The sequence below is a fragment of the Marmota marmota genome, unplaced genomic scaffold (genome assembly GCF_001458135.2).
Source record: "Marmota marmota marmota unplaced genomic scaffold, marMar, whole genome shotgun sequence".
NCBI classification, from domain to species: domain Eukaryota; kingdom Metazoa; phylum Chordata; class Mammalia; order Rodentia; family Sciuridae; genus Marmota; species Marmota marmota.
Window position 1 is genome coordinate 19,535,502 of NW_026000164.1, and position 15,536 is coordinate 19,551,037.

General features: G+C 42.3%; 1 long non-coding RNA gene across 1 annotated transcript in view; it reads left to right on the top strand.

Moving 5' to 3' along the window:
• LOC125611647 overlaps positions 1-12,997 on the top strand; it is a 16,067-nt gene extending 3,070 nt beyond the window's left edge. Inside the window, exons 2-3 of the long non-coding RNA XR_007341885.1 lie at positions 10,090-10,096; positions 10,481-12,997. This is a non-coding gene — a long non-coding RNA (uncharacterized LOC125611647). The remainder of the gene's footprint in view (positions 1-10,089; positions 10,097-10,480) is intronic.
• Positions 12,998-15,536: the final 2,539 nt, after the last annotated feature.

Genomic DNA, 15,536 nt, shown 5'->3' on the forward strand with positions numbered 1-15,536 from the left:
TTCATCTCTCTCTCTCTCTCTCTCTCTCTCTCTCTCTCTCTCTCTCTCTCTCTTAAAACAAAAAAAAAAGTTATTCTTAACACCCATGGTAAATAGATTGAAAACTGGCTATATTTGATGTGAAATCTGAAGCTCTGAAAAGAGATTGAGCCTAAAATTTTATATAAATTGCCCTTAATGAAGAAATTAAATATTGAAATGGCATTATTTCAGATATTCTATGATATGAATGTTTTGAAAATAAGTGACAGTAGGTTATCTTACCTTATTACTCAATATGATTCCTGGATCAGCATTCTTTGCATCACTGGGAGCTTGTTACAAATGCAAAATCTCAGCCTTCACCCTAGGATTCCACTGATTTGGAATCTGCAGTTTTTGGCAAAATCCACAGATAATTTGTTATTTACTTTAAGTTTGTAAAGCTCTGTTCTGAATCATATTTTTAAGGTTTGGGCCAGTGTCTTCAGATCTCTAGCAGCCTTGTAAATCTTATTAATATGACAAATCTGAGTCTGACCCTTTTGGTTGGATCCCAGTTTGCTGCGTTTTCTGGGATTCCTCATAGACAGTTCTTTACAGTTTCATATTTATTATGCTCCTATCATATGTCAGGCATTGTGCTGGGCATTAGATTATAGAAATGTATAAGGTATGATCTCTGCTCTTCGGCAGTAACATTCTATTCTATTAGTAGCTGTACTTGCCTCTTGGTAAATCCTTCTTGAAGGAAATAAAAACAATTTCTACTGAAAGCCTAGAGAACACTAATCTAGAACTTTTAAGTGTAGTGTGTGATACTGAATTATTTTAAGTAAGAAGTGGATAAATAGCCATGTGGGTTTATAAATCGAAAGCCAGAAAAACCACCAAGAGGCAGAATGTTTACAAAGGATTTTTTTTTCCTGAATTCTGAAAGATTTTTGCATAAGAAAATATCCTAAAAAAAAAATCGTGTGTGTGTGCGTGTGTGTTGTGGGTGTGTGTATGTATATGTGTGTACACACACATAACACACACACACACACACACATACATATTTCAGTTTAAATTGTTTTACATTTTACTTAGGGTGAACACTTTGGAACTATGGAAGCTACAGAAGCCTTCTTTGCAATGACCCGATTGTTTCAATCTAATGATGTAAGTTCTTTTTTTATTCTTTTCAATGAAAAAAACTTTTAATTTGTTTTTCCTAAGGAACTTAGAGTGTTCTAAATTAGGGGAGGGTTGCTTGAAATGTTTAAAATTACTGAAAAACTGTCTTTATAAAACTTTTAAATGCTCATTAAAGGACATGTGAAAATGAAGGAATTGAGTTAATGAAAGTATATAGTATATAGCTATTCCTCCACAGATCTACCCTGCAGTTTTAAAAACAGTTAATATTCAGTTTCTGCCATGACACTGCAAAGGTGGACTGGTATAGAAGTCAGTGTGCATAGCTACCACACCTGTCAGTTCTTAGTCAAGTTTCTGGAGTACTTGAGGTTTTTGTTCAGCAGGGCTGGCAGTAAAGAAGAGCTGACTATGGAGTAGAGAAGGGGCAGGGGATAGCAAAAGAGAAGAGTGAGACAAACTAATTCTGCCAGCAGTTCTGCATCTGCCTCTCATTACCACAGACCACCCAACCTTCAGAGAGTAATGGCTGCTGCTTTTCTTTTCATGTAAATGTGGCACATATTTCTCCTCTGCCCAATTCTAACACAGAAACATACAGAAATGTGATCTAGGATCTCTGTCTCTCAGCCATTAGCATAAATTGGCCAATCTTTAAAAATTTTTTTTTTATTTTGTAGTTGTAGATGGACAGAATGCCTTTATTGTATTTATTTTTATGTGGTAGTAAGGATCAAACCCTCTGTCTCACACATGCTAGGCAAGTGCTCTGCCACTGAGCTACAGCTACAGCCCAAGCTGGCCAGTCTTGCTGTTCTTTTCAAATGTATTGCATATTAGCACAGGTCATGTTTTATGTTCTATCCCCAGGATTTCCTGGGATTTGAGTCCGGTCATGTGTCTAGATTAATGTAAGGTTGTAGGAGTAGATCCTTAGGTAGATCATCAGTTCCCTGTAAGGCAAAGGGGGACTAATTTCCTCAGACATGAAATGAAGAACTGTTTCTGTTGGCAAAGAATGCTTGGCAGAATTTAGGAATTCTAGGTACTCACCTTTATCAGATTCTGTTCATGTGTCCCCATCTCAATTTTCAAGGCCCTCTTGCCAGTCAAGGTGCTAACTTTAACATAAGCTGCTCCTGCAAGAGTTTGAATTAAATTTGCATTGGAATTCAGCTACCTGCAGGATTTGCCTTCCCATTCTGTGGCCACTTGACATTAAGGTAGTTATAGAAGATTTTTGATCCCTTATACAGATCTTGAGCTGTGCATTTAAAGCTCTAAGCTTATCCTTTTATTTTCCCCCCAGAATAGCTTTCCATTATACTAAGGAACAACTAGTTATTTCATTATTTTTATTGAGCAGCTTATAATAAAAACTTGTTTTGTGGTGCTGAGAATTGAACCCAAGGCTTGTGCATTCTAGATAAGCACTCTACCACTAACCTACATCCCTAACCCAACAACTTAAATTTTTAGCAACTTATTTTTACTAAAATGTTCTCTGATGTCATCAGCTTACTTTGTCTTTCATAGGTCCTTGCCTGCAGATGGTAATTTAAATATTTTGCCTCTGTATACCTTAGACTACTTGTGTTTTACCACTGGAAACAGAGTCATTAATGCTTTTAATCAAATCAGAGAAATAATCTTAGTTCATAGCAGGTACTGTTTCCCTTTAACCTCTTTCTGTTCCAGAAATTTAGTGTTCAATCAGGGAAGTGGAATCACTAAGAATATTATGGGATTAAGTATTTATTAGAGGCATGAGACTAGAAAATGAGGCATTTCACACTGTTGGAGTGGATCTTAGAGGGTTGCTGTTAAAAAAGTCATGGAAGGCTGTTGCCTCTGTGTGGCTCTGATTTTGCAGCCAGGTTTCTGGTGGTAGGCCTGATTGGGTCAGCATAAGTTAATAGGATCAACAAATTGTAGGTCATGGTGGAATGAAAAGAATGGTTGGATCAGGAGTGGTATTTGGGGAGTGAGTTGCTTGGAAATAAAATAGAAAGGGATACTCTCAATGATAAAGGTTGTGACAATGGAAGTGAATGATTTTTTATGGGAGAAAGGACAGGATCATTAAAAGGAGGTCAGGAAATGGAGAAGTCAGAGTTTCAGGGATAAGGTCTATATGGCTGGTAAGATCACCAATTCTTATTAGAGTGACAGTGAGCAAGGTAATAGTGTGTAAGTGTGTGTGTAATTTTTTTTTTTTTAAATAAGGAAGTAACCTGGAGTCTATATGTTACCAGACATGATGGTAAAAATGATACATTTAAAGCATAAGCTTTAAATTCAGAGTGTTTTTAGGGAAGGAGGAGATAAGTGAAAGTTGGCACAAATCATTTATTATTCAGGAGAAACACTGGTATACACTGAAGAGAGGCTGAACATTTCTCCATACATGTTTTTTAAGAATTGTAAAAATACTTCTTCCATGACAAGCCTTTAACACTTTGATGAAAACTATGTCTTTTAACTAAAACTATCAGAGTCTAAGTTCAGAACTCTCTGTAAAAAGACCCATATAACTGAATTTTTCAGTTTTTCTTTTTTCTCAGGGTGTCAAGGCATCAAGTATTTGTGCTTATGAAATTAATATTCTCTCTTTTTTAAATACCTTTATTTTGTTTATTTATTTTTATGTGGTGCTGAGGATCAAACCCAGTGCCTCACACCTGCAAGGCAAGTACTCTACTGCTGAGCCACAACCCCAGCCCTGGAAATAATAGTATTCTAAATATTTTCTTACCTAGACATTTTGTTAAAAGATTTTATTCCCTTGGCTCAGTAATACCACATCTCTGCAACTATCATCAGAAAATGATCAGAGGTAGCAAAACTGATATACAATAGTGTATGTTGCAGCACTGTTTACAGTAGCAAAAAGGATAACTTATGTGTCTTATCATTGATAAAATAATTTAACCATGTTATAATCATTCTATGAAAAATTTTTAAGTTTTTGAAAATATTTTTAATACATCTTTAATGATACAGAAAAGTCCTTGCTAAATTTAGTGCTGAGAGTTGGATTCAATCTATGTATTCCATATAGTCTCACTAAAAATATTTTATGTACGCATATAAAAATCATGGATGGAAGTATAGTGATATGTTACCAGTAGGTTATCTCTGGTTTGGGGATTGCGGCTAACAGTCTGTTTTTTCTCCCAAGCTTTTGATAATTTCAAAATGTCTTAGAATGACCATGTACAATTTATAGTTCTAAAATGTATGATAAATGTTATTTTTTTAAAGTTGCCTTTTTAATTATTAATTATAACTTATTTAACTGGATATGGTTTTTGGACAACAAAATACATTTTTGGAAGAGGGTGCTTGTATTTAACTAGCAGTATATAGTTTCAATTAGGAAAGATTTTAGCTGAAGTCAGGAAAGCAGATGTAAACAGTGATTTAAAACAAGATGAGAGTTTATTTTTCCTCATATAACCATGAGTCTGGAGGCACAGACTAGCTGGTGTTGGTTCAGTCATTCAACAGTGGCAGGGCTGGTGTCTCTTGAGTTCTTTTGGATATGTTCCATTATTGCAAAATAGATGCCTGAATTACTGGCAGTGCACCACACTCAAGGCAGGAGGGCTACTGGGAAGTGGGCCAGGGAGTGCCAGCACCATCTGCCTCTTTATCAGGAATGCAATTGCTTTTCCCAAGGCAATTTTTAGATTTCATTTGGCACAACTGTGTTATATGACTATCCTTAGGAGGCCAGGAAAGTGAGTATTTAGCTTTTGTAGCCCAAGTATTAGGGGCAGGCAAGGGAGAAGGGATTGCAAATGGGTGTTGGATTAGTCAGCTAACAGTGTCTGCTGCAAGTAAGAAACAGAAAACAGTTATATTGCTAGATTCACTAAATATTTGGAAAGTTTAATTAGTCACCTGCTTTTTGTTTATTTCTTTTAGTCATTAGTACTTCTCTGAGTGTTACTAGACTCCCTTGAATTATGGTTTACTTCTAGTTTATTTTAAGTGGTTACTAGATATGTAGGTAGAATAATTGTCCTGTAAGGGCAGGGATCCTTAAAAATGGAGGTGGGAGGCAGAAGAAGAGGTTCAGTAAAGAGAGTGATGATGGAAGTAGGTCAAAGAGATGCCATTGTTGTGAAGTTGAAGACAGAGGAAAGGGGCCATGAGCCAAAGAGCATGGGTGACCTCTAGAAGCTGAAATAAAAAATGGATTTACCCTGTTTTAGTCCATTTTCTATTGTTTAAAGAAAATGCCTGAAGCTGGGTACTTTAGAAAGATTGGTTTATTTAGTTTATGTTTTAGAGGCTGAAAGTTTAAGATCTGCTAGTCCCATCCATTTGACTTCTGGCAAGGGTCACATGGTTAATGACATCACAGTGCCAGGAGTATGTGCAGAAGAAATCATGTGGTGAGACAGGAAGCCAGAAGGATTCAGAGCCAGGCTTCTTCTTTTTATAACAACTCATTCTTTCAATAACTGTTTGGGTTCTGAGAGAACTACATTAGTTCCATCTGAAGGTGGTGCCCCCAGTGACCTAACCTACTTTCTACCAGGTCCTAATTCTGGAAGGTTTCACCACCTCAACATTACTACTGGGCACTAATCTGCCAGCACATGAATTCTTGGGGAACATATTCAAACCATAATAACCCCTATAGTCTCCAGGAACGAATGCAGCCCTGTAGATATTTTGATTTTAGACAAGTGAGACTTACTTTGGACTTTTTAACTCATACAAATATAAGATAAAGAAATGAATATTATCTTAAACCTTTAAGTTTGTGGTATTTTGCAGCCATAGAAAATTAATGCAAGCCAGGTATGGTGGTACACACCTGTACTTCCAGCTTGGGAGGCTAAGGCAGGCGGATTATGAGTCTAAAGTCAGCCTCAGCAATGGCGAGACACTAAGCAAGTCAGTGAGACCCTGTCTCTAAATAAAATACAGAATAGGTCTGGGGATGTTGCTCATTGCCCCTGGTTAAGTGCCCCTGGGTTCAATCCCTGATATATATATATATATATATATATAAAGCTAATGCAAATTTTGGGACCTGGAAGAGGGGTGGTACCATAAAAAGTACCTAAAAATATGGAAGTAGCTTTGGAGTTAGACAATGAGAACAGGCTAGAATCATTTTGGGGAGATGGTAGAACAATCCTAGGTTATTAACAAAAATATGGATGTTAATGGCTATACCAGATTCAAGAAGTAATGAGTGGGATAGAGAGATCAACATTTTAGAGATGACCTAAATCATTGTGAACAGAATTGGTAGAAATATGGACACTACAGATGCTGCTGGGGTGACTCAGAAAAATGAGGAAGTTGGAAACTGGAAAAAAAGGGGACTCTTATTATTATAGCGACAGAAAGCTTAGCAGAATTCTCTCCTGAGATTATGTTGGAAGCAGGACTTATAAGCAGTGAACCTGACTATTTACCAGGCTTCCAAGCAAAGTGTCGAAGAAGCACTTGGTTTATTTTTGCTGCTCTTAGTAAAATTTTAAAGTAGAGAAGTAAACTGAGAGGAGATTAAAGAAAAAAGAGTTAGGACTTCATAATTTTGGAAATTCGCAGTCTACCCAAAAGGCAAAGGTGCTTAAATCAAAAGATTCACAGCCAGGAAAGTGTATTTTTAGTGGAAAAGCTAAAGGAGTTACTGCACAACCTTTTGCTGGAACCTCAGATCAAAAGGTCAGAGTAGTCACTCACACAGAACACTTAAGAGATCAAGGATAAGACTGATAGATTCCCTTAGCATCTAAGCAGAAGCTGAAAATAGAGATGGGATTATCTAGGCAAGATCTGTACAGGAGCCTCTTGTGTAATGGAGTGAGTCTCTGTACTTTTATGGTAGACCCACAAGGTTCTTGAGAATCTTATGCCAGCAGAAATTCTATCAGCTTGGACATGAAGTGAAAGAGGATGAAGTGAAAGAAAGTTGTCAACAGCCCAGAATTCTCCAGGCAGGAAATAGGCTACTAGAACTACTCAGCTTTGAATACATGCAGTCTACCCTTTATGAAAAAGGAATGGTGGTGACTCCAAGGACAGAGGCACAAGCCTATGGGGTGGCTGTGAGAACTCTGTGGAGTTCTGCCCAGGCAGAATCTTATTGCTGTTTGCCTGGCTGGATTTTAAAATAGGGACCAGAGACTTTTTTCTATTTTCTCTGTTTCTGAATGGGAATAATTCATAATGCTATCTTATGGCATTCTCACACTGTATTTTGGGAGCAGGCAACTTGAGTGATTTCACGGGTCCAGAGATGAAGAGGTATGTTGCTTTAGGATGGTTTATATCAAGAATCTCACTATTGGGGACTGGGGATGTGGCTCAAGCAGTAGCATGCTCGCCTGGCATGTGTACGGCCTGGGTTCGATCCTCAGCACCACATACAAAAAAACAAAGATGTTGTGTCTGCCGAAAACTAAAAAATAAATATGAAAAAATACTTTCTCTCTTTAAAAAAAAAAAAAAAAATTCACTGTTATGGTCCCCTAAAGAATCATGTGTTAAAGGCTTGGTCCCCAGTGTAGCAGTGTTTAAAGGTGAGGATTTGGGGAAGTGATTGGATCATGGGGGCTCTGACTTCATCTAAAATAGATTAACCCATTCAGGGATTCATATTTGATGGTAGGGCCTAGTTAGAGGAAATTCTTATTGGGCGGTGGGGCTAGAGGAAATAGGCCACTGGGGTACTTTTGAATCAGTGAGATTTTGGACTTTGAATTCATGCTGCAGTGTGTTAAAATTTGGAGAGATTTTGGGGTTGGGAGAGTGTATTTTTGCATGTGAAATGGATACAGGGCTAATGACACAATGATTTTTAGCCCAGTGAGATGTTGGACTTTTATTCTACAGAACTGTAAAATAATAAATTTATGTTGTTTAAGTCCCTAGCTGTGGTAATTTGTCATAAAAGGAATAGAAGACTAATATTGTAGATGACCATTCTGTATACATAGACAGCTGTGTTTTATTGCAAGAAACTATAGAGATTAAGGAAACCAGAAGGCAGATGTTTCACAAAAGAGAATATTTGAATAGACAATAAGCACATGAAAATGTTCTCAACATTATTATCCCAGAAAATATAAATAAAACCCTTAATGAAATATCATACTACACTGACTAGAATGGATAAAATAAAAAGGCTTGACAATAACAAAATCAAAAAAGTCTGCTCTAGTACAGAGTATTGCGTAGATCAGTTGAAACTCACAAATTGTAGATAGGAAAGAGGCTTGGTCTAACTACCTTAGAAAAGGTTTGGCAGTTTCTTATAAACACATACTCACCCTGTGACAAGTAATACCATTTCTAGGTATTTACACAAAGGAAATGAAAACATAGCCACAAAAAAAGACTGTACAAGAATTTCTGATCACTTGTGGTAGACCTCTATGTTATTGGGAATCAAAGGTTCTACTGCTTACTGCTCTACTAGAGCTTGGGAGACAGAGATTGAAGGAGAATAAGTTTATTCAAAACCCGTCTTGGGGAAGATAGAGGCTTTTCTGTCCCAAATCTCCATCTTCAGGGAGCTCATAAATTCAAACAGCTTTTATAAGAGAAGGGGGTACAGTGGAACAAAAGGCAGAAAATGTACATATTTACACAGAATGTGTCATAATTCCTTTTTCTTAACCTTTGTGGGTGCCACTTGGGCTTTGGGTGTAGTTTCTTAGCTTTCATTGAGATGGAGAAAATACTAACCAGAAAGTTGGGGGGGAATACATTTTAGAGCTTTTAATTTCAAAGGGGCTCTGTTATATAAACTTCAAACCACCCAAATGTTCATCTGTGGAGGAATGGATAAATGAATTGTGGTATACTCATGCAGTGGACTTTTACACAGTAATGAAAGAGAACAAATTCCTTATTTAGGCAACAACATGGATAACCTTCTCAAACATTATATTGGAATAAGAGAAAAACACATAAGAATACAACCTAGATGATGTAGATTAAAATAACCTAAATTCATCTGTGATGATAGAAACCAGAAGTCTGGTGGGTTAGAGGAAATAGTCTAGAAAAAGAATGAAGGGGACTTTCTGAGGTGATGGAAACGTTCAGTAATTTATTTTGGATGGAGGTTATATGGGTAATCACAATTGCCAAAACTCATTTAACAACATATGTCTGTTTTTATTGTATGTAAATTATAACTCAGTTAAAAAAATAACTTGAAGAGATTTAGTTAGTGCCTTAAGAACTGAAAGAATGATCAAGGCTTGCCATCGGAGAAAATGCCCGTTTATTGAGGAACAGCTCTGCATATTTATAGAGCCGGGGGTGGTTTGACAGTCATGACAGTTTAATGGTTGAACGGTTTGACAGTTGGCTGTGGTGCTTTCTGATTGGTGAGTAAGGATCATGTGAGCCAGCAGGGCTAGTCTGATTGGTGGGTAAGGATCATGTGAGCCAGTAGGGCTCACCATTGGACGGCAGTATCATGTGAGCCAGCAGGGCTCACCATTGGAAGGCTCTTCTTGGGGGATGGGGAGTTAGTCTTTGGAGCCAGGGCGACTCCCAACATTCCCCCCTCTTTGTTATTAAATGAGAGTGGGCGTCTACTCATTCTGGCTGCTCCTTGATGAAATGGGGCAGTGTGAGAGAAAGAGAGGAGGGAAGTAAGGCGCCCCCACAGGAGGGCAGAGAAGACCGGTATCAACGAAGGTTCCTTGCCACCACAGATCCATGATGATGTCAGTCCATTCGGCATAGGTCTTTACTGGAGGTATCATCAGTAGCCAGGAAGTTGGTAATTCCTGAGGAGAAGCTGGAGTCTGAATGAACTTTATGATAAAGGGAAGGAACAGGCACAGGGAGTTTTTATAGCCCAAATCTAATGGGGTCTCTGGGTCTGCAAGCTGCCTTGTTGGCACAAGCGGGGTTAAGTATTCAGCCTTGAGCGGGGGCTTGGGCATTTGGGCTTGAAGCAAACAGGTGATAAAGAACCAGACAGACGGTTTGAGAAGCCAGGTCATCCTGCTGCTAACTTTGTTTGGCATGACCTGCAGACCAGCCTGTCCTGCACCTAACACCCTCAATTCCACTCTTCATTCCTAGTCCAGTCTAGCTCCCTCCCCTCTCTATTAAGGCTGCTCTTCAAACTTTCTCCTAACTGGGTGTACCAGCTTGCTTATCTCTTTGCTTTTCTCGAAGGCGGCCAAAGGCCAAGGGAGGACGGTGGCCCATTGTTACCATATTTCCCTTTGAGAGCAGTCAGAACTCTACAGGTTTCATGTGAAACACCTCAACTTTAAATACTGATACTTGGATTTCTTACAAAACTAGGAGGGTAAACAAAACACACACGTTCCTCCTTAGGCCCAGAAGGCAACTGGTAAAGTGCTCTCTTATGATCACACTTATTCAGGGGTCACCATGCTCTGGACACCTAAGTGGTTTGTCAGAAGGACAACACACAACGGTCCCACTACTGGCCAGATCCAAGCAAGTAGGGGGTCTGTAAGGAAGAGAAGGGGGTCTGGCTGGAGGGGGCCCTTTGGGTCACTTGCCTTGAATATAGGGCAAAGAGAGGACCCAAGAGGGGCCAGAAATGAGGGGGAGCGTTAGCAGAACCCATTTATGGAACACTGGGCTAAGAACAGAGACACGGGAGAGGCGGAGCTTGAGGAGATCTTGTGGGGAGGGATGACAAGAGTACTTAATGACAGGTGATGATTGTTGGCTCTTCTGATGAAGGTGTAGGAGTGCCGGGCTTAAGCCTGGAAATGTGAATCCACCGGGTAAGTTGGTTATTAGACAGCTTGAGTTTGGCCACCAAGGGAGTGCACATAGTCACCTGAGCAGGACCCTCCCATTTTCGTTTTAGAGGGACTTTTCCCCCGGTGGGCAATAGTAAACAAGTTGACCAGGTGTTAAGGAGGTAGGGTTTTGAGAGAGACTGGGGTCAGGAAGGAGCCAGTCTTGAAAGCACCAGAGTTCAGAGCGTAGATGGAAGAGGAGGGGCAGGGCATAGGTTTCGGAGATGGGTATGGATTCTGTAGGCAATCCGGGAGGAATGAGGGGACGGCCATACATGACTTCCTAAGGTGAGACATTAGAAGGCTTCTTTGGTGTAGGTATAGACACAATAAGCTGTTTTCTGTCTACTGTAATGGCCTTTTTCCCTTGAGAGATACAGAACCCTAGATACATGATATTTGGGCCTTTTGTGGAGAGGCCCGATATCTTTAAGGCCAAGAAATTAAGTAGGAGAACTGTGTCATCTGTTGAGCGCCCTTTGGACGGGCTATCGGGTATCCAACTTCAGACGGGCTATGCAGGGGCTTTGACCGTGATCGTCCGGCAAACCTCTGACGCCCAATCTGGAGGAGAGAATGCACCCCACCATGACCTTCAAGGTCATGGTGGACTCGCTGGAACCCGGTTCATGAGCGAGAGGTCCTGAAGGGTGGAAGAACAGACAATCCCCTCCCTCCCTCTCTGTCTCTCTCTCTCTCAACCAACCTTGTCATCTCCTGACCTATGGGGGCCTCTTCTTCCCTCTCTTCAGACTCCCCCTTATTAAATTCTGCACACAAGATTGGCCTTACTATCAATTAGACAATCAAAGTCAATGGCCCCCAGGAGGATCCCTAGATCCCGCAATTCTCAGAGATCTGTTTAACTTCTGCGAGCGCTCGAAAAAGTGGAAGGAGTTCCCCTATGTTGAGGCTTTTTCTCTTCTTCATTCTCACCCCTACCTGTCCCACAGATGAACCTCCTCCCTACCGACCACCCCCATCGGCTCCGTCCAGCCCCTTAGGTGCTCCCCCTGACTCGGCCGATACCTTTAGTTCCCCCCAAACTAGGTCCCGCCCCTAGTCCCACAAACCATGGCCCCTTTAAGAGAGGTTGCTGGACCTGAGGGCATTATCCGGGTACATTCTCTGTGAATGACCTCACGCAACTCAGCAAAGGTTGGGCTCATTCACCACAGAAGATAGTTTCAATGGGTCCTCTAAGCTTATAGCCTCACTTATATGTTATTGGCTAATACTCTCCTTCTTGAGGAACGTACCAGAGTCTGGGAACTTGCCAGAGCCCATGTGGATGAAACTCACCGAGTTAATCCCAAAATCACCCTCCCGGGCCACTTGCTGCCCCAGATCAAACTCCCGACTGGGATTATAATACACAGGCTGGCATACAGAGTAGGGACCGATTCTCCGCATGTATTATTGCTGGGTTCAAAAAAGCGTCACGTAAGGCCGTCAATTTCCAAAAATTACAAGAGACCCCATTGGAATTTTTGGGTTGGCTTACAAAAGCCCTTCAGCACTAACCTAGATCCCGAAACCCCAGATGGCCGTCATGTCCTTATGACATATTTCCTCTCACAGAGCTACCCCGCAGACATCTGGGCCTAACTAAAAAAGCTTGAACATGGCCCTGCCACTCCCCAGACTGAGAAATTTCAGATGCTCGCCCAGGCCCTGCAGGGTGCTTCCTCGGGTCGCCGCCCAACACCGAAAACCCCCCTGGGTGTCTGCTTCAAGTGTGGCAAGGAGGGACATTGGGCTGGGGCATGCCCTATACCACACACTCCGCATACTCCATGCCTTAAATGTCAACAACAAAGTCATTGGGGCTCTGACTGTCCTAGATCCCATAGGAGGCCTATGGCCAGGGAACCCTCCGACCTTCTGGGCATGGCAATCGATTGACGGTGCCTTGGGTCCTTGTCCCCAGCTATAACGATCAATAGACAGGAACCCAGGGTGCGGATTCAGGTGGATGGACGCAAGGTTGACTTTCTCCTTGACACCAGGGCTACCTTCTCAGTCCTGACAGAATTCTGGGGGCAAACAGTGCCGTCCACCTCTCCTATTGTTGGGGTAGGAGGAAAGACCATCTATCCAAGAAAGACTCCCCTATTTCTCTGTTCCATAGACAACTTCCCATTCTCTCAGACGTTCCTAGTTATGCCCCAATGTCCAGTTCCTTTGCTCAGCTGAGATATTCTCTCTAAATTCAATACAACAATCAACATACGGGCTCCTGGCATCAGTCAGGCCCCAGAATCGGCCTGTTCATCTTTTCTGGCCCTTTTGGCAGAAGACTGGCCATTCTGCTCCACTTGTGAGGCTGACATGAAATACCATACTAACCTGGTTGACCCGATTGTATGGGATACCCACACCCCCTCCACCGTTTCCTGCCCACCAGTTAATATTCATCTCGAAGATCCTAACACCTTCCCAAATCAGGCTCAATACCCCCTGTCCACAAAAGCTCTTCTGGGCCTACAATCTATTATTCAGGACCTTCTTAGCAAGGGGTACCTCCATCCTGCTCATTCCCTTTACAATACTCCCATACTAGCGGTAAAAAAGCCCAACGGGTCCTATCTATGACTCATCAACACCTCCGTTAGGCCCATACATCCTTTGGTTCCCAACCATAACACTCTGCTGTCTCAGATCCTCTACACTGCCACCCACTTCTTGGTCATAGATTTAAAGGATATCTTTTTGCCTTTAACCTGGACTGTCCTTCCTCAGGGATTTTGAGCTAGTCTACACCTCTTTGGACAAACCTTGGCCTCCCACCTCCAATCTTTTTACCCCCAGTGCCCTGAATCCACCCTCTTGTAATATGTTGATAATCGTCCCGCAAATCTCTTTGCCCACCTGCGGGAAGAAAAGCACCCCCCCACAGCCTTTAAGGCTACGGTGGCCCTCAGGGACTCCTTCCTTGGGCAGATTCGAAAGTCCTAGTCCTCTCACTTTAAGACTCAGCCACTAGAGAGACACTTACCCTCCCCTTCCTCTCCCCTCTTTCCGGCCCTGGGAGTATCCGGCCTCTCCAGGAGGGGTCCAAAAAGCCTTGGCCAAGGTCTCCCACGTCCCACGTCCAGGATGAGAGCTTCGACTGTCAGGATTCGGTGACGACCAATCTCTGCAGCTCAAACCTGCCACTAAGGCACTCCTGATTTTTTGGCTCTAGCAGGGGACGCCCTTTTTGCCAATAAATCAGTTTCCTCCTTCTCTGCGTCCTCTTCCCTCCTCCTTACATGGGTAATGTGTCCTCTCTGCCGGTCGACTCTCCCCTACAATGCCTCTTGGATCAAATATAGTACCCAGGTCTGGCCCACTTATCCCTTAGACAACCAAAGCAGATGGCCTCTTTTTGGGTCCCTGGATCCCTCCATTCTAAGGGATTTCTTCTAGGCTTTCTTCTTGCTCTGATCCAGTCCTGCTCTCTGCACCCCTTGCAAACCTCTACAAATTCTTCTAGCCCATCTAAAGGGCACTCAACAGATGACACAGTTCTCCTACTTAATTTCTTGGCCTTAAAGGGATATCAGGCCTCTCCACAAAAGGCCCAAATAGCATGTATCTGGGGTTCTGTATCTCTCAAGGGAAAAAGGCCATTACAGTAGACAGAAAACAGCTTATTGTGTCTATACCTACACCAAAGACCAAAGTTGACTCTCCTTCTTGGGTTTGGCTGGGTACTTCAGAGCCTGGATTACTTTTGAATTTCTCCCTCCTCACCAGGCTGCTATATAATCTAGCCAAGGGCCCCCAAGATGAACCCCTACCCTCAGCTGTAGGGAAGCCCTTTACAAAAAGACCCTCCTCTGGGCACCCGCCCTGCATCTCCCCAACCTCTCCCGACCCTTCACCCTCTATGTACATGAAAAACAGGGACAAAGTCTGGGCGTTCTGGGTCAGGAATATGGCCCCACGTTTGCACTAGTGGCCTACCTATCCAAACAGTTTGACCCCACCGTCAGGGGCTAGCCCCCATGCCTCAGAGCCCTAGCAGCAGCCCATGACCTCCAGAAAGAAGCACACAAGCTTACCTTTGGCTCCCCACTAACCATCTCATCTCCTCACCTTCTAAAGGATTTCCTCACTTACAAGGGGCTACAGTCACTTCCTCCTTCCAGGGTTCTAAACCCTGCCTCCCTCCTCCCATCTTTTCCCTCACAAGATCCCGTTCACAGATGCCTGGAGGTATTAGAGACAATTTTATCCTGCCCTACCACCATTTCTGAGGGATCCCTGCCCTCTTCAGACCTCGTCTGGTTCTCAGATGGTAGCTCCTTTATACACGAAGGGGTTAGAGTGGCGGGGTATGCTGTCGTTTCCCTCTCATCCATCATAGAGGTAAAACCTCTCCCACCCTATACCACCAACCAACAAGCTGAACTCATAGCTGCCACAAGGGCATGCGAGCTAGCGGAGGGAAAAACCCTCTCCCTATATACAGATTCCAAATATGCCTTCCATATCCTGATCTCCCACGCAGCCATTTGGAAAGAAGGGGGGCTACCACCAGAGGGACGGCAGTCATTAATTCCACACTTATTTCTGGCCTACTATAAGCCTCCAGGCTGCCTTCCCAACTGGGAATAATCCATTGCAAGGCCCACCAAACTGACTCCTCCC